The sequence below is a fragment of the Anthonomus grandis genome, chromosome 22, assembly GCF_022605725.1.
Source record: "Anthonomus grandis grandis chromosome 22, icAntGran1.3, whole genome shotgun sequence".
In the NCBI taxonomy this organism is placed as follows: Eukaryota; Metazoa; Arthropoda; class Insecta; order Coleoptera; family Curculionidae; genus Anthonomus; species Anthonomus grandis.
The window spans coordinates 14,444,572-14,464,462 of NC_065567.1; the positions used below are offsets into that span (position 1 = coordinate 14,444,572).

Consider the following 19,891-nt stretch of genomic DNA (forward strand, 5'->3'; position numbering starts at 1 on the left):
TACAGCATCCTGATTTTCTAATTGCGGTTGAATTTGATCCTGTTCCGGATGTATGCTGTCAAGTTTCTGCCTCTGGATTGACATACGGAGAGACCTTTGAATGGTTCTTCTGCATTGTCTGTTTAAGATGGAGTGTTCCAGGTCGAGGATATAGTATGGAATATTGTTCAAGGAACTACTGGATGGTTACAGGTAATTTTCGTATACGTTAAAAAATAAGGATTTAATTCTGTTTCTGAGACAATTATTTATAAAAAGCTCAACATTGATATTTCTAGATGTAAACGTTTTTTGAAAGATCACACAGACCTCTTGTTATTAAGAGATGATAAAGGTAATGTTTCTGTACTTATGACTAGGGACTAGTCGTCGTCCAAAATGAAAACTTCCTAGCGATGTAAAAACTTATAAATGTCATACTAATGAACCATTAAAATTAATAAGGTAGAATGGGGCTATATATTTTGAATAGTTCACATTGAATTTTAAGATGTGACTTTGCTTATTAATTTAACAAATTGCTTATTATAGCATTGAATCTGGAGATACTTAAGCTATATTAAGCTATAGATACCGTATATAAAAAAGTTTTTTATGATAATTAATCAACGTGATTTTCTTGCTCCTCTTTGGGGCAAATGTAACAAATTTTCCTAATGTGGTGATAACGATATATAAAAGAACTATTCGGGAAATTTAAAAAATATTTATTCAATTAAAATACGTTGTAAATTTTTTATAACTTTATTTCAATGAACAAAAAAAAATTAAAGCACATCAGTAAATTAAATTAAAAATGTAAATTAATACGATAAACGCTCACAACTAAAACAAAGCAAAATCATATAAAAAATGAACAGAAAAGGTAAGATTTATAACCAAATATCTCAAAGTGGGTATACTAAAATTAATACATACACACAAACTGGTTGGAGCAGAATTCTTAATATGTCTGCAAAAGAGATTTATCCTCAATTGTTGGCGAAATAAATTTTTTCTAAGTCTTCTTAACCATTTGTCGGTTTCCTCACTTTTCTCCATAAGTTTTCCAACATAACGGACAATTTTGTAGGAAATTGAACTAGAACCCATTTATTTTTCTCAAGAACTGAATATTCAAAAGAATGCTCTTCTTAAAATGAATTGTTCAGTTCTTCTAAAAAGGCTTCTTCATCTGATGATTCTGCATAAGTTGTAATCTCATCATCAGATTCACTTGAAGAGAAAGGTGTACGCGTGGCACTAAATTTACGTTTTTTAACTTGCAGTTTGTTTGGCTGCTCCCGTTCAGTAATTATCTCCGCACCAACCAGCCACTCTCCGTTCTGGTACCTTGGTCGACACTTGATTCTGTTTTACACATTGTAATAAAAGGTTTTAAATGTAACAATTGCCAATGAAGGCTCCGATTGACCATTAACAGCCCACTCGAACCAGGTTCATAGAATAAATAAATAACTGTGTCATTATCTTGAAGGTATTATTAGATTAAACATTTTGTTTCATCGCTTTAATGCCCCAGCGTCGAATTTTTCCTTTGGTATTACTTTGTCATCAAATAGCAAGATTCCAGCCTTTTTAAATCCATTTGCTCCGGGATCCCATCCGATCCTTTTCTTACCACTCCTTTATAACTTATATTATAATTTGTTGAATTTATGTTGTGTGCTCATGTTAATGTCAGATCACTTCTTAATAACTTTGATATTCTTAAGAATCATGTGGCGGGCCGGGACTACGGTGTTATTGGCATAACGGAGAGCTGGTTGTTTCAGGGCATTGACGATCAGGCTACTTTCATTGAAAACTACAACTTTGAAAGGCAAGATCGATACACTAGAGGTGGTGGGGTTGGTTTATATATCCACAACACATTAAATTACTCAATTATATATCGCGAGTGCGCTGATGCAATCGAGCATTTATGGGTTAAAGTAAAGATTGAGAATGAAATAATTATAGTTGGAGTTATTTATAGGCCGCCAAGGGGAAATTATAATGAATTTTTGTCAATGTTTGAGGACACTTTAATAAATCTTAACACATTATGTGATAAAATTTTATGTTTTGGTGACTTTAACGTAGACATGCTTAAGTTGGAGTCGAGTAGGGTTGATGACTTAAATGGGATTCTTGATACTTTTGATTTAAAACAGTATATTTCTGAACCAACGAGAGTCTCTAATGGTTCGTTAACTCTCCTCGATCTAATATGCTATAATTCGGATAATTTAGTTGACTCTGGTATTATAAATATACATATATCGGATCATTGTTTAACATACTGTAATCTACAACTAAATAAATTAAATAAGGAAAACAATATGTTTTCTTACAGACCTTTGACACGAATTAACTTTGATAATTTTCAGATTGATCTGGAAGGTGCACCCTGGCATCAAATTTATGATACTGAAGATATTGATGAAAAGGTGTCTATACTTACTAATCATATGCTTAATATACTAGATATTCACGCACCTCTTACTGTTAAAACTTGTAAAAATAGACCTTACTGTCCATGGATTACTGATAATATAAAAATAATGAAGCAACACAGAAATCGGGCTTTAATGCGCTTTCGAAAAACAAGAAATTTGGAACATTGGAACTATTATAAGCAGATAAGAAATTTTACCACCACCGCCGTACGTAATGAAAAAAAGGCTTATTTAAATAACAAATTTCAAAACTGCACTACTCGAGACAAATGGAAGGAGCTTTATAAACTGAATATAATAAATTACAAATCTAGACAAATTCCCGAACATCTAAAAAAAGTCGATGAACTTAACGACTGGTTCAGTCATTTAACTTCTAATATTACTCCTCCGACAAAAGAAACCTTCAATTTCTATAAATCTAATCAGAAGTTTCCACCATTATTTTCTTTTACACCAGTGGATGAAAATTTAGTATCAAATTTAATTATTAAACTTAAATCTAAGGCGTTTGGGCCTGATAATTTAAACACAACATTAATAATTCTTTTTTGTCCATTTATAATACCATTTATTACCCATATTATAAATAGTTGTTTGTTAAACTCGTACTTTCCAAAATCTTGGAAATCTGCTTTTATTTTGCCACTTCCTAAAAAAAATAATCCCTTAAATTATGGCGAACTTAGATCAATTTCAATTTTACCAGCCCTTTCAAAAATCTTGGAAAAAGTGATGGAAAAACAAATTACCGCCTATGTTACTGATAAGAATATTATATTACAAAAACAGTCGGGATTTCGAAAGGGATTTAGCTGTGTTACCGCTCTTACTGACGTCACTGATGAGGTTGTCGCCAGTTTGGACAGGGGTGATGCAATGATTTTAATACAGCTTGATTACTCTAAAGCATTTGATATGCTAAATCACGAACTTTTGATTAATATTTTACATTATTTCGGTTTTAATACTACAGCTACTAAATTAATTTTATCTTTTTTAAGTGATAGGATACAACGAGTTTTAATTGGAGAAGATAAGTCTAGGGTGGCTAGAGTAAGGTCTGGCGTCCCACAGGGTAGCATTCTGGGTCCTTTGTTGTATAGCATTTTTACGTCGGCTTTTATGGATAAATTGCAATTCTGTAAATACCATCTCTACGCCGACGACACACAATTATATTTGTCATTTAATGCTAGTAATATTGAAAGAGCTAATTTATGTTTGAATGCTGACCTTGCTCTAGTAAATAGAGTCTCGACAGATCATTCTCTTAAATTGAATCCAGCCAAGAGCGTGGCAATGTTATTTTGTGGTGATAATAGCAGAAGGGCGGTTTTGGATCATGTCCAGCTAATTCTTAATGGAGAACTTATCCCTTTTCATGTCTCAACTAAAGCTCTAGGCCTAATCATAGACGTCAAGCTGAAGTTCACAGATCACATTACAAGTTGTCTTAAGAAAGGATTTTCAATGCTAAAAAAACTTTACAAGCATAGATCTTATTTGTCAAAAGAAACAAAAAAAAATTTATGCGACTCATTAATTCTATCCCATTTTAATTATGCAGATACAGTATATGGACCATTTTTAGACTGCGCTAACTCTGCAAGAATTCAAAAATTACAGAACTCGTGCATAAGGTTTATTTGTGGAATTAGACGTAGGGAAAGGGTATCACATAAATTAGTCGATCTTAAATGGCTTAATATGTTAAATCGCCGAGAGTTGCACTCCATATGTTTTTTTTATAAAATAATAAAATTTAAAGCACCACCATATCTCTATAATAAGCTCAGATACCGTACTGACGTTCACAATATAAATATTCGCAGACATGACCTTTTGTCTATACCTTTACATAAGAAAGAAATCTTTAAAAAGTCATTTTCTTACAATATTGTGTCCAAAATTAATAAATACAAAATTTGGGATTTTTCTAAATCTACATCGGCTTTTAAAAAATCAATAAAAATGGTTCTTTCATCTAAACAAAATAATATTTAATGCATTGAAATAATTTATGTTATTTCTTTTTAATACTGACATCAGTATATCAGTCAGTAAATCAGTCGCCCTGGTTTTGCTCTCTTTTGTGTCGGGATTCCGTGTTTGGATCTGGCGCGCGTGTGGCAATATAAATTTTTATATGTATATTTTTCTCCACTATAAGAGTCTACAACAGAAATATAGTTAATATACCTGTACCCCTCGTTCCTCCTTTCCTGCCTCCTATTAGTAAATAATAAGTAAGCTAGGATAATTTAGATTTCTTTTCTTTTCGGTTAGTTATGGATGTAGGGTATGCATGCTACTCGTACAGTTTATAATGCGGTTCGCGATATTTTTTTTTTTAAATTATAAGTGTAATATTCAAGGTCTTAACAGCTCCTTCTTCTGAGGGTAGCTGAAACATGACCTTTATTTCCTCTTTACAGTTACATGTTGAATTAATATACACTGATGGATTTCTTTTTCTTTGTATTTATATTGTAAACTTATTTATATCTATGTGAGCATATGTAATATCTTATGAGGAAATATAAACAGTCTATTATTATTATTATTATTATTATTATAATACTTGGTTTAGTTTCTCCCCAAACTTCTGCGATAAATCTAGAAAAGATGTTTTTTGAGCAACTTTCTACCTATATTATGGCGTTGCACTTCGCTTTAACCGATCTAAAAACTACAATATCAAGTGATTGCAATAAGTGTGTTGTGTGAGGTGGCAACTTTACGTTTGAGATGTTTTCTTGGTTGCTAGTTAAACTATATACAGATGGTGCAAAATGTTAGGCGTGACCATCATAAAATAAAAGAACTGGTCTTGTCGCCCCTAACGCTGGAATAACTGTATTTTTAAAATAATTACAAAATATGTCACTGTCCATTCACCCTTATTTACTTGCTGTATAAGATTGGCCTGAAAAAATGGACTCAGGTGTTTGCCATTGGTCCCAAAGGCAGAAGCCTTTAAATATTACTAACGGAGGTGCCTTCTGCCCATTAGCACTTAAAAAAACAATGTAAACATAAGCTGCGAATGCTATTCGTAAATATTTCATTCAATAGTGTCGGATCAACGGTTACTTTTTTAAAAAATTGTACAATCAACGCCGAATGAAATGAGAATAGTCAACGCTACGCACTACATATTAAAAAAAAAACATTTGTTCATCTTTTCTGTGCGGCCGACCCAATCGACACAAGTTTGGAACTTTGACGGCTATGTATTTATGGTACCTACTCTATGAAGGTTCCTTTTGATGGTACTCGATATTTTATGCGACTTTGGTGACAAATTCAATATTACACATTTTGGTGGTATATAGGACTACACTTATTTCTTTTGGTCTCACACTCCTTTTGATGGTAATTTTCTACTATTTTTGACATTTTAATATACCTACTTTATTAATATTTTACACATGACTTACCCACAATGGCAAGTAGATCTTTTGGTGCTACTTACGAACTTACATACATTTGCTTACTTACATGCATTTTAATCAAGTATTCTGAGAAACCTAATTAAATTACATTGTTTTATTACCTTGCCTCTACTTTTAACAAATCTTTGACATTACTTATCTTTTGATTTTAACTATTTAAAATGACTAATTGCTTAAATGCAGCGGCAGGTTTTAACGCCAAACGTAGAAACTAATTTAGCATCTAATTCTAATAATGCTGAGTTAGCCAATATTAGACTCCCTCCAATAAACCTTCCCAAGTTTGACAGTTGACAGTATTTCGGAATTCTAGCTATTCTGAGTATTTGACAAATTAATTGGTTGTCTTCCCATGATTAGAAGATATTATAATAACAGTTTAAACATTAATATATATAATATTATATAATTATATAATAACAGTTTTAACAGTAATAAAGGTGTGTCTCCACGCAACAAAACGCTGCGCGTCGCTCGCACTCTGGACAGACCTTTACTTTATCTGCCTTAGGCTACGGTTACAGTGTAAGAGACTTCGCGCGAACAATTCTTCTACGCACGAGTTTGCGCGAAGGAAACAACCACACAAAAACAACTGAAGGTGGTTACAGTAGAAGCAAATTATTATCTATATCTTTTTTTTAAACAGATTTTAAGTTTGATATAAAATGGTGGCGCCTATACATCTCCATTTGGTGGGTATCTTTAATATTCGCGCCACGATTTAACATACTTAAAAATATATAATATGCCATTAACGCTATTGTTAAATCTAGACCGTAGTAAGCAGACATCTGTTAAATTATTTTTTAGTTTTTAGTGTAACTTTTTATTAAAACTTATAGAAAAAACATTAATTTTTTTCACTAGTAAAATGAATAAACATTTAAAAGTGACATATTACCATAATATACAAAAAAAATAACCCCCGTTTGCTTGATACAATATATTACAATATGTAGGTATGGTCTATATATATTAGCATATTGCTGAGGTATGGCACCTCCTTCACTATTAAAATATCCTTTAAAAGTTTCTCGTACACCATATACTAGTTAGTAGATCTATCGTTTCCACGCGTTTTGCAGTTATCTTGACGAGAATGTGACAGGTCAGATTGTAATATATTAGCTTGGCAGATACCTTGCCTGTCTATAATAATATTATGTAATAATCAAATAGTTTTCACTATTAAATCGACTTTATCAGGACGACATTCTATTGGTTTGTTTAGTAGTCTCCATTTTGATGTCAGTATTCCAAATGAACATTCTATAACTCTGCGACACCACGACAGTCTATAATTAAATATTTCATTTAAATATTACTTTTACGGGTACGCATCATCTCTTAATAAAATGCAGGGTAGCATCACATCAAAATTTGGAAGTTTCTGTTTTTCTGGTAATAAAAATCCGGTCTCTAACTGCTACCCTAATGTTGAAGATGCAAAAGTTCCACCATCGCTTTACTTTCCATAACCGCCCACATCAATGCAGACAAATTTGTAATTTGCATCCCCTTGTAGCACTATAGAAAAGTATTGCTTATAATTATAAAACATAGCACCTGACTTTTTAATAACATGATAATAATACCATAATTAATAACATGATAAGTGGAATTGAATTTGTACTAGAATTGAATGAGTAAAATGATAATAGAAAACGATTCCTTTGTAGGAGGTGGCAAGTGCTGTCGTTGTAACTTATCCCATATAGCTGTATAGGTTTCGTATATGATTTTTCTTATCGTACTATCGGACATTGGAAAAGAATAAGCTGTAGAACGAAATCCGAGTCCAGTTGAGAGAAATCTGAAACAAATTAAAATACATATAAGTTATGCTAGTTATTACAATACAATATTAATACTAATTATTATTTATTAAGCGAGAAAAGCAATATAGATGCTTAAATTAGTCTGTAATTTTTGTAATTTTTAAATACATTATAATACCCATTAGAGTGTTTTTTACTTTCAGGTGAAGTGGTAAAGTCAAAATGGAAAGGACTTCGACACATTGCGGCGAGAATATCAGAAAGTTGAGAAACATAAACGATTCGGTGCTGCAGGGGGCGTAAAAACCGATTACTCTTGGCCTTATTTTAAAAGTGAATATTTTTTGGCCGACCAAATAACCCCCAGACAATCTTCAGGAAATATTCCATTGTCTATTTAAAGCCAAGAAAATTCTTTATTGGAAGACAGTGAGGAAGAACCATCAGTTAACCTGTCTGAAAAACCGACTTCCATCGATGATCACCAGGATGATGTAATACAAGGTCTCCCTGCAAGGAATCTATAGAAGAGGAATTACCATCAAAAAAGTGTTGGCAAGAATGATTGTCAAGCAAGAAGCAGCCGACACGCTGTAATAAACAAGCCAGTAACTTCCAAAATAGAATGTTAGAACTGGAAGCAAAGAAGTTTTTTAAGCAAAAAAGAGTGGAAACGGTTGAACAAAAGGACTATGATTATCACTTTTTAATGGGCTTATTACCCTATCTTAGAATTGTGAAACCAGAAAGAAATCTTTTAGTGCAGTCACAGTTGCAACAAGTATTAATTAATGAGGTTATCATTAACTCAACCATTACAGCTCGCGTTTTTAAACAATTCGTCGTCTACCATTAATTCCTCAAGGCATTCAAGCCAAGTTTCATACGCTCCTCAACCTACCCCATCTCCGGCATTATAACAATCTACCCACTCATCTGATCCTTCTTCACTTTCGCCATTCTCTCCGCCTTCAACATCCCGCTATACCAATCCACCGTGAAACCCAGTTTGTAAAACCCAGGTTTATACCATGGAAAATCCGGCGTCGCAAGAATCGCAACAAAAAGTTTACGGTGTAGCAACATATATCACAAATTTCCAACTTTAAAATTTAGGTTGTGTAAGTACATATATGCCTACCTTAATGTTACTGTTAGCTTCTCAGATGGAGAAATACATTTTCTGAAGTTACATTGTTTCGTTATTTGCTCTTCTATTGCCTTCAATATATAGGAGAACGTTTCATAAGTCATATGGTAATACTCAAAAAATTGTTTTGGCTGGTTCTTCAATTTCGTTTCCCCATATCTGCCTCTTTCTCGGTCCAAAAAGGGACAGCATCCAAAACGGGCTTTTACTTAAATAGAACTCGTCCTCAGCATTCATATTAATTTTTTACCCGACTTTACCGTCGAGCCAAATAAATTCGCTTTAAATCGCGCGAAAATAGATGAAATAGAAACCACTTAGGCCCGGTTGTACAATGGGCGGTCAACAACAGTTCATAAAGATCTCCAGTTCAGCGGAATTAATCCGTTGTACAATGTCGGTTCAAACGATAACCTGCGGTTCATCTTGATCGTCCAATTTGGAGCGTTCAAAGGGAGTTCAAGCAAATTTTTGAGATTGAATCAATATTTAGTATATCATTTTGATATTTTTTATTTATGTAAATACAGCTGCCTTTCAATAATTATTGTGTTTGGTGTGGTGCTAATTTATTAGTTACTAGGTACCCTAGGTTTAATTTACAAACCATAAATATAAAAATGGATCCTATTTGGGAAGATATTACAGATGACGAAAATTTTCTGGAATTAGTAATTGTACACCCTAGATCATCACAGGTGTACAGTGTACATTTGGGATGATAAAGAATTTAAGACTAGATTTAGGTTGGAAAAGCAAGCTGTAAGATTCATAGTAGATAGAATTTCTGAACAAATTTTATCTGTTACGGACAAGTATGATGATTTGTATTAGTTCAATTACACTATTTATAGACTTTAAAAATACTTTTAGATCTTAGATAGAATATCGTCAGCATTTTTGCTTTCAATCTGAATAGCAATTGATTCTAAAAAATTTACAATATTTAGATTGAAAAACATTTAAAACAAATTAAAAAAACCTGCAGTAGCATCAATGTCATATTTTGATGTTACTCCTGTAAGTTGGCTCCCTAATATTTCATGGATCTCACTCTCGCTTGCAGTTATTGTTATAAATTTTTGCTTGGCCCTTTTTTTATATTCTCATACTTATTTTTTAGAAAAGTAACAGTTCTAAGGGGTTCTCCGAGAACACTGTTAAATTCCTGACAAACTTTCTCCAAGACCTCTGCTTTAATTTCATTATTGTTGTGATTCGTTTTCTATGCTTTCCTTGTATTTCTTTACTAAATTAATATGAACATTTTCTTCTCTTACAGAGAAATTGCTTGCCCTAATTTTTTTCTCCATGTCAGATAAGCAGACCCAAACGATTTGGCAAGCATCAAGGCGGCACGAAACACTTTTAAACAAATAACACTTCGGAATTTACGATACTTTTTGTGTTCAAAAAATCGGCAACAGACAAAAAACAAATAAGTAAATTAAATAAATTAATTTTAATGAATAGGAAACTTTTTTTTATGTGGCCATTGCAGACTTGAAATAGAACCTAATTTAACTAAACTTGTACTGAAACAACACACGAACTTCTGAACTACGTTCAACGAAGAACTGCAGTTTAGTAGAACTTACTGCTTGTACTGCTTGTACAACCGGGCCGCGTAATTCCAAAATATACTTAACTACAACGCTAGACGCCCTGCATTGGCTAGGCGAAAATATACTCACGCAGAACATCCCCGTCAAAAGCATACACGCCTATAACGCTAGTCTAGCTTAAGCTAACGCTAGTGAGAGTTCGTAGGTAGGTATACTTAACGTGACCATTTTTTTTGGGTGGAAGCTGGACGGTTATGGAATTTTTTAATTAAATTTAAAAAATTAATAGAGTAGTCAGCGGGTTTCGGACAAAATAAAAGGCCAGTTTTATTAAAAATTCGCCGACGTTTCGTATGTTTTTAGTCTTTTTCAAGGCTGTTTTAAAAAATTCCTGACCCATATGTTAAAATATACATATATAAAAATCGATTTCATTTTACCGTACTGTTTAAATACTTCAAAAAACAAACTGAATATCAACAACACGAAAAAAATTTCGAACGCGAAGAAAATTTTTTTATTATATATATACAAAATTCCGTAAATGAAAAAGTAGTCGTCATCAAAATCGACGGCTAAGGCGTGAAAACTTAACAGAGAATAAGACAGAATGACAGAGTTACTTTCGCATTTATAAAATAGTCAGGAATTAGAATTGGGCTGCTCAAGATTAGAATATTATTTTGAAATAAAAACATAGTTAATAGATGTATTAACTATTAATAATTATGATAAAAAGAAGAAACTTATTTAAGTGTTTGTTTAGATACAAGGACAATCTTATTATTTATTTATTGGATAACTAACTACAAAAATACTTATACAACTAAATAAAAAACATAAAACTAAAAACAGTTTCCAGTACCTTATTGAAATTACTATGGTGGCAAACATAAAACTTCCGGTAAATTAACTTCTTCAAGTTAGGCCACGAATTCCTCACTATCCACTGAGCTTTTGTAGCACTACAAAATTTTTGAATCCATTCAGTACAATGGCGACTGAAGTCCTTATCTTCCTCGTTAGCGAGTTTTAAACGCAACACAGCTTCATAATTCTTTTTTCGACTAGAGTTTGGAGTAATACTTTTAGGCTTTCCATGACCAGTAGCGCACTACACAAACGCGAAAAGTCGCTAACTACTAATTTTCACATAACATTAGAGCAACCCAATATAGTGCCTCGTGCGGCGCGTTGTCACCTTATATGTTTTTAACGGAGGTGTTCTACTAGAGCAGTGCTGCCCACGAGTAAAAAAAAATGAATTCGTATAATCTACGAGTACGAGTCCTCAAATAATGTATTTGTAAGTATTTTACTCGTAAGTAACTTTACACACGCAGTCTACGGGTACGGGTAGTACTCGTAAAAGTACGAGTAAAGAGTACGAATACTATTAAAAAACTGGAAAATGTAAAAAGATTTTGAAAAATAAACAAAATAAAAAAATATCTTTATTTGCCATAGTACAAACAGCTTTTTTTTTTTACACAGCACATAGTTTTTTTGATAAACATTATAATTTAACAAAAATAAAAGACACATTTTTTCTCTAAAAAAACTAAATAACGTTTATTTCTTAAATAACAAAAATATCACAACTTTTTGGGAAAGTTAGAAACTTGAAAACTAAACATAAATTCTTAAAATTAAACATTCGTAGAAAATAAGCACACTTTTGTATAATAGATTGCACAAACAAGTTATTCTTAAAACTAAACTAAACTTTTTAGTATCTTTATAAAAAAAAAAAAAATATCAAAACGCTTTTTGGCAATACAACTACCTAAAAAACTAAAAACCAAACATAAAATCCAAGCTAAACATAGTTCTTTAAAACGACGAGTTTTTCAAAATTGCCATCAGATAAAGCATGCCTCCTTGGACTATTAATTATTGTGGCAAACGCAAATAGTCTCTCAACGGGTGCGGAAGAGATAAGTGGAGTATTCAATTTAAATTTTTTTTTATTGTCGGGTAATCTTCAAGCACATTTAAATTTGTTCGCGAATCACTAATATACCTTAAATACTCTAATTCGGCTTGGTTTTTAATTAAATTTGCTTTTTTCGAAAAACTGGATTCAGTCTGAGGATAACTTGTCCCCGGAACGTTCTCATCAGCATCAGGTGCTTCAGAATGATCAAAATCAAAAAAATTATGTACAGACTCACAAGCAATCCTTTTAGAATTTTCACCTATATTTTTTTTATTATCAATAAAATGTTTTGCTTGGATTACCACCATTTTTTCTATTGATGTTAAACTTGGAGACAAAGGGTATGTTTTACTAATAACATTATATCAGTGTAACTTAAATTGAGGGTGTAAAACCGAAGCTATTATAGCGCTATGTACTTGTTCGCCTATTGTAAAAAAAAGTTTAAAGCTACTTTGCAATCCATCGAGGCATGCTTTAACTAACGGCGATGCGAATTTAAAATTGTTTTTTGATAGCTTGTCTAGTTTATTTTTTAGTGAAGCTTAACATGGTAGCAAAAGACCATAACACGCATTACTTTCACCTTGCAACACATCTAAAGCAGCTGCTAATGGTTCCATCACTTGACAATATTCTTCCAAATATTTCGTTCGTAAAAAGCTCGTTTTCAAAAAAAAACAATTCTTTAAATTTAACCGTTTAAACAAATCAATCATTTTGTTTTTGCCGTTTACAATTTTTTTAATGGAATCATAGTACGAATTCCAACGTGTGGCTCCAGGAAAAGAAAGTGTATGTCCCAGAATTTCTAAAATAACCTCTGAAGATTTCGGAAATGTCGGTTTCTTCCATAATGAATTGCATTTGGTCAGTGCCTGCGAGTGTCTTAATTTTAAAACAGAGTTGCCATTTATAGCTTTATTGCAGTCAGTAGTGCAAATTAAACTAATAGTGTGACTTGCACAGCGTAAATGATGGGGTAGTCTATGTTGTTGATAACTTTACCGTCATCTCCAATGATTTCAAATGTTATTTCCTCAGCCTCTTGATCATCAAAGTTCTCTTTATCGGACCCACTTCCACTACCTTCATTAATTTCGGTAATATCAAAAAAACTATCAGTAATAAGCATACCAGGTAGTGTAACTCCAGATTCTTTAAAAGACTTAACAAAATTTGACCCGTTATTGGTGACAGTTGCAACGATTTTATTTGTGTCTAATCCGTATCTTATATGTATATCTTCTAAAATACTAGCGATTCGATCGTATGAATGAGTACCTTTAAATCTCTGACAGGCCAGGGTCACTAATTGACGGCTAAAGTCGTCATTTATCCAATGGCAGGTAACCTCAATAAAACCTCTTTTTTCTCCTGATCATATGTCAGCCGTTGTACAAACATATTGAATATTCAATAATTCGGATTTTAATTTTGCTTGCCTTTCTTTGAATAGTTCTGAGATACGTCGAGTCAAAGTGTTTCTGCTAACCAATTCAAGATTAAATCCATCAAATAACTGTCTAAAACTTGGATTTTCTACTATTGATAATGGACTCATGGTGTTAATTACAAATCTAATCAGTCTATTTTCGAATTCTGTTTGATTTATTGTTTTTGGCCCTTGTTGTCTTGCAAAATATTTTTGCAAAATAGTTTACTGCTCAGCTGCAGAACTAGTTATTGCATTTTTTAATTTATTTTCCTTTTTAGCAGTTTCTTTTTTTTTTCATTTTTATATTTAATATACTCTGTATAGCCATTCTGATGAGTTGTTCTTAAGTGTTTGACGAAGTTGGTTGTGGTTATTACGGAACCCTTTATTTCTTTAATTTTTAGTTGGCAACTTTTACAAATCGTCAGAATATGGTTAAAATCTATAATTTGTTTGACCTAGAGAATATTTTTTACTTACAATCATAAAGCTCAAAAATAAAAGTAGTTCTTACCTCAAAAAATTTCCCGTCCAGAATGGCATTTTTTGCAATTCTTTTTCGGATGTTTTGCAGATTCTCATCATCGTCACCATCGGAGATATTGGGAGTTTCAGTAATATTCTCAGCCTCAGCTATATTTTTACAATTATTACGCTTGCGTTTTTTTTGTTGAAGTACTAGGTGTTACGCGTGTTACAGTTACAACACTCTCACTGTCAGAGCTACTGTAGTCGGCACTACTTCCACTTTCCATTTTTGTACTTAAACCTAATCTAATATAATACCTAAAAAGGTAAGTACCTTTTATTTAAATTGTTTTCAAAACATAAAAACAAAAACAACCAACCTTCTTCGTTACAAGTGTAGTGCTAAATAGGTATGATACGAATTTTATGATAATAGCTAGCCACAACACAATATCCTATGCCACCAGGTACAAAGCCAATATTATGTACTGTATGTAATTATACATAATATTCCAAAAAAAAAACGAAAAAATTGAACCGATAAAAACAGAATCATAAAAAGCGAAATTAAAGACTGAATCCATCTCCAGAATTGCCACCGTCCCCTCTACTCAAATAAATAAAAGTATATTAATTATTATTATTATTAGTATATTATTATTAAGTAATAAAAAAATAACAGAGACAACCAGTTGGTTGTCTCTGTAAATAACTCGGCACGGCCGCTAAAAAGTCAAAGCGCACCGCCACTATAGCGGAAAATTTCTTTGACGGGCGCCGCGCGATATTCGGCGGTAAACATAAACGAAATACTCGTATAAAATACTTGTATTCTACGAGTAGAATTTTACGAATACATTTAAATTTACTTAAAAGTACGAGTACGAGTATTTTTAAATAAAAATACTTGTAAGTAAAAGTCACGAGTAGTATTTTTTATCCGTAACCCAAATACGAGTAAAAGTATTCGAGTACTTGGGCAGCACTGTACTAGAGTATGTTTTCACTAGTGGCGCCCTTGCAACAATGGCGCGTTGTAGCCAAGTATGTTTTAGGCGGAGGTGTTCTGCGTGAGTATATTTTCGTCTGGCCAATGGGGTGGCATGCTATGGTGTCCAGCGCTGTGGTTAAGTATATTCTGGAAATACGCAACCGGGCCTAATAGTTCGCGCGAAGGATAGTTCGCGCAAAGTCGGTTGTGCTGTAACCGTAGCTTAATGTAACCGCTGACCTCCACTCCCATTTACGTTACGTGAAGAAGCACTGTTAGCTCTGGTGCGAGCAGCGCTCCCACAATCTAAGTTCACCATGCTATATGCAAGTGTCAAAACTTCAACTCCTTGTGATTAAACTCTATGGTGAGATCAGAACCATCAAATGTCAGACGCAGTTTTCCGAATCGTACAAATCCGATAATGGTCCGACCCTCAAGGAAACGTCATTTGAGTCATTTTTTTATATAAATTTTCATCCTACTTCTTTAGTGGGCTTTTCCGAGTATTCCGGCTATTTTTCCAATATTATTTGTATATGAATGCTGGGGTGAGGAAAATTCATTCTCTAACCTAAACAGTACATCAAGCAAAAAAAACATCCATAGTTGGAAGCTCAAGAGCACAGAGGAGCTAAATTTGGGTTTTCCCGGAAAATTCAGAACACGTAAGTTAATTAAATTACAAATGTGTTTTCCTGGGATATATTATACCTGGGAGTTACTAAAACCTCTAGAGACCCAATGTTTATCATGTTTTTTCGTGGAAAACAACATAATTTAATATACTTGCCTATGTTTCTATAATGATTATCACAAATCCCTTATACTTTGTACTTAGTTTTACCTATGTTTATTCCAAAATCCGTTAATTACAGCTTGGGCTTTGACCTCAAAGATACAATCTTTACTATGATCTGAAGAGAGTTTTTAAAATATAAGTTATCAAGCTATTTATTTATTTACTCAATTGCACACCATTTATAAATATTTATAAAATGCCATCCAAAAATAGTACAGGGGAGTTTATTTAAAGTATAATGAAACAAAATAACTAATAATATCCTTCCAAAAAAATGTGCAATGCAGACTATGGAATCGGAAAAAATGTTTTACTAAAATTAAAATAAATGATAGGTATAGTACTTATTTATTAATATTTACTTATCAAATTAAACATATAAATTATATTGAGATTCCCTACTAACACAGAAACATCATCTTGTAACAATTGAAACATCCAAGTAATAAAAAGTCAAATTTTACCCTTAGGAAATTTTGCTAGTAGGAAATATTAGGAACAAAACAAATATAAATATGAAAACAAGACATAACATAACATAAACATAACAAGAATTGTTATTTTAAAACTGACTACATAGGACTATCCAAAGCAGGTATTGAACCCAAATTTAATATTCAAGTCAAATTATTGTTAATAATTAGGTATTACAGTTTTATTTACTTAAATCATGCCTTGTGTCATCTTTATGCAATTTTTTGGTGTTATTGGAGATTTTTTTAGCCAGCGTTCTATTTTAAGCTCAGTTTTCCTTTTGCTTTTTCAAATGCTCAATTGGCCATCTAAAATGGAAATAGCTACATTCACAATTTGTGTATCAAATATTTAATACTTGGATCAAATGACATCATGAGGACTATTTTTTTTGCAGAGCACTAAATTTGATACCCGAATTTGATGCATTCCAAACAGGGTAGATTAATTTTTTTTTTGCTGTAAACTATAGTCAGATTACCGAATAGATGGAGTAAATGATGTGTGCGAAATATAGGCCCGCCCATCGATGTAACCTTGGCAGATTTAGATGAGAATTATGCCTACTTATTTTAAATTATTTTACCATACAGCTTTACTTTGTAACCAGCTTTTTTAAAAATATAATACGGTCACCTGTAAAATGGGTCCAAACCGATTTTGAGGTTGTGCCAGGTAATGATATAATAATCCCTTTTAAGCATAAGCCTTAAAAAAAATTATTAGCTTATTTTTATTAACTTTAAAAACACTAACACTTTGAAAGATTTAAGGTTATGTCCTATATTTCTTCGTCTAACTGATAAACTCCCTTCAACTGATATTTTGATCCTAGAGATAATCCTGCACTAATTTAACCCTCCAAATCAATCCATCCTGTAATCAGGGCTGTACTAAATAAAAATAGTCTATCATTAGCTCAGGTGGTCAATGTTGCCAAAGCCCATACCCCCACAACCTTCATACCAAACAGTTATGAACATGACCATTTCAATACTCTTAAATTTATAGGCTAAAATGTGGCGGTTCTCTGTAATGCATGACTCAATATTTGCCATCATAAAATATCTGGTGGATTATTTTCTGGTTCACCTCCTTGCTAAGACAAATGGTCCAATTAAATGCTGCTTGATGATTCCGGCCCAAATGTTACTGGATTCAAACTAAAATTGGTGATGATAACACAATAAACCCATATAGACATTTCCAAAATTATGCACTGCATTTATTTTCTAATTAAGAAAAATATTATTATAATTTTTACCAGTTATCATCAGGCGACAATAAACCCGTTCCAACGTTTTTTTATAAGGAATTCTGGAATTCAGACATTCTTCCTTGTAAAGCCTTTTAGCTTCCAGGGCATTACATTAAGTCTATATATTAGAAACATTTCACCATATTCAGAAAGTGGAAATTCTATTATGTCAAATAAATTAAATTAAGATTATAATAAAAAATAAATAAAAGAAAAATTACTGCAAATAAGTTTTTAAGTACACATTCTATGGCTAGAGATTTTAACTAAAAATATTTATGGGAGATTATAAATATATTGAAATCTTTCTTAAAAACTATAACACCAAATACCAACCCATCGCAATGATAACAAAAATCCATTACAGTAAAAGCTCTTTATTCGCGGGGTATACGTTCCGTAAATATGCCGCGAATAAAGAAACCGTGAATATGGAATGGTAATTTATATGGGATTATAAGAGATACATTCCTAGGTGACAAAATAACAAACAAGTACATACATACATATATAAAAAATTCATTTAATTGAAGTTTTTGACCATATTGATTAATTATCACCTTCAGGCTTCGGCAATGGCTTAAAGAAATTTGTAATTTTTTCTTACTTGGCATTTTTTAAAAGCTCTTTCAATTCATACTGATATTCAGCAGTGGCATTAGCAATTTGCCTCTTAAAAATAAGACTTTGTTCTATAGATAGATTAATTTTCATAAAAAAATCACAAAGTTCATTTGCCATTCTTAAACCTTTGCTAAGATTTTTTGAATTAAATTTCACATTTTCCAGTGCTTGTTGAAGCCTCTTCTTCAATACAACAATTTCCTCCAAGTCCGTTTCAGTCAAATCTTCATCTTGCCAAGCAACGCCTGAGTGTCACTTGATTCTATCTGTTCGAACCCATCTCGTCCTATTTCATTCGCAATTTCGGCTATGTTTGCAGTCAAAGTTTGAATTTGCACAGATTCTTTGTCATTTCCTGTAGTCCGAGCGGCCTGTGTCAAAGAAACCAATACGGCGGCGATATCATTTAACAATATACTTTGGGTATGTTGTAATAAGGTCAATTTTACTTTTTTATTAGTCCATTTGACGATGCGTTTACAAAGGATATTCCGTTGAATACTTTTTATCAATATATATGCACCGACGTACTGATTCGATAATAAAGAAATTTTTAGCCGCGAATATAGGAATTGGGTCGCATTTTTTTAATCCGCGAATAGTGAAAACGCGAATGAAGGAATCGCGAATAAAGAGCTTTTACTGTATTATTAAAATACACTGTAGTCCACCAAGTTATTTCTAATTTCAAAACCCCTTAGAATTCAATTAATTTTGGTGAAACTTTTTGTGGACAAATGAAACTTTTTTACGAATATATCTTTTACTTGATCCTCTGTACATTCTGATGAGAATGTACAGGGGGTTCAAGCAAAATGCAGATCTCATCACCATACTAAAAATTCATGCCATAGCTCTAAAACCTTTTAGAAACATGGTATAGTTATTTTTTGCCATCAATATTGTATAGTATAGTATATTGTATAGATGATATCTGGTACCTAAATGCATAAATGTCTAACTTAAATGCAGAGGATCTAAATTTGCATAAAGCATATCTAAGTTACCATTATTATATATCCTAAATAGCTTTATGATAGAGTTTTAAGCTTTTTAAAATTTTTTATTGTCATTTCTTCTTAACTTTCTAAAATCATAATTACTTATAGTCTAAAGGTTTAAAGCAAAGGGTTGGCCAATTTAAGTATAATTTAATAATCTCTTAGTGCATTAATATGATTTCATGCTTGGAAGTTTCCAATATATATATATCTATACAGGTAACGTTAAAGCAAATATAATATGCATTACCCAAAGAATTACATTACTGAATATGATGAACTAGGTTAAAGTATAGACATTCTAATGCCAGGGTTATAATTTTATATTTTTTGTACTGGATGACCCTTTTTTAATACTAATAGAATTTACACTAAGCCATTTGATTTTGTTGAGAATTTATTTAAATCTCTATTTTCTTATTTATTAGAATGTAAAAATGAGTATGGAAAAGTGAATTTGAATTCACATTTTCAAATTGTCATTTTGAATAAGTATATACA

General features: G+C 32.2%; 1 protein-coding gene and 1 pseudogene across 5 annotated transcripts in view; both read left to right on the plus strand.

Moving 5' to 3' along the window:
- Positions 1-852: 852 nt before the first annotated feature.
- LOC126748136 (uncharacterized) lies at positions 853-8,681 on the plus strand (annotated as a pseudogene).
- Positions 8,682-15,526: 6,845 nt separating this feature from the next.
- Positions 15,527-19,891, plus strand: part of LOC126748487 (beta-arrestin-1) — a 36,963-nt gene continuing 32,598 nt past the window's right edge. For 2 of the 5 annotated variants that reach the window (XM_050457745.1, XM_050457746.1), the window contains exon 1: positions 15,536-15,899. The gene's annotated coding sequence lies outside the window, so the exon portion shown is untranslated. Of the gene's footprint in view, positions 15,900-19,891 lie in introns of all 5 variants that reach the window. The other 3 variants (XM_050457744.1, XM_050457743.1, XM_050457747.1) reach the window with 3 other exon arrangements.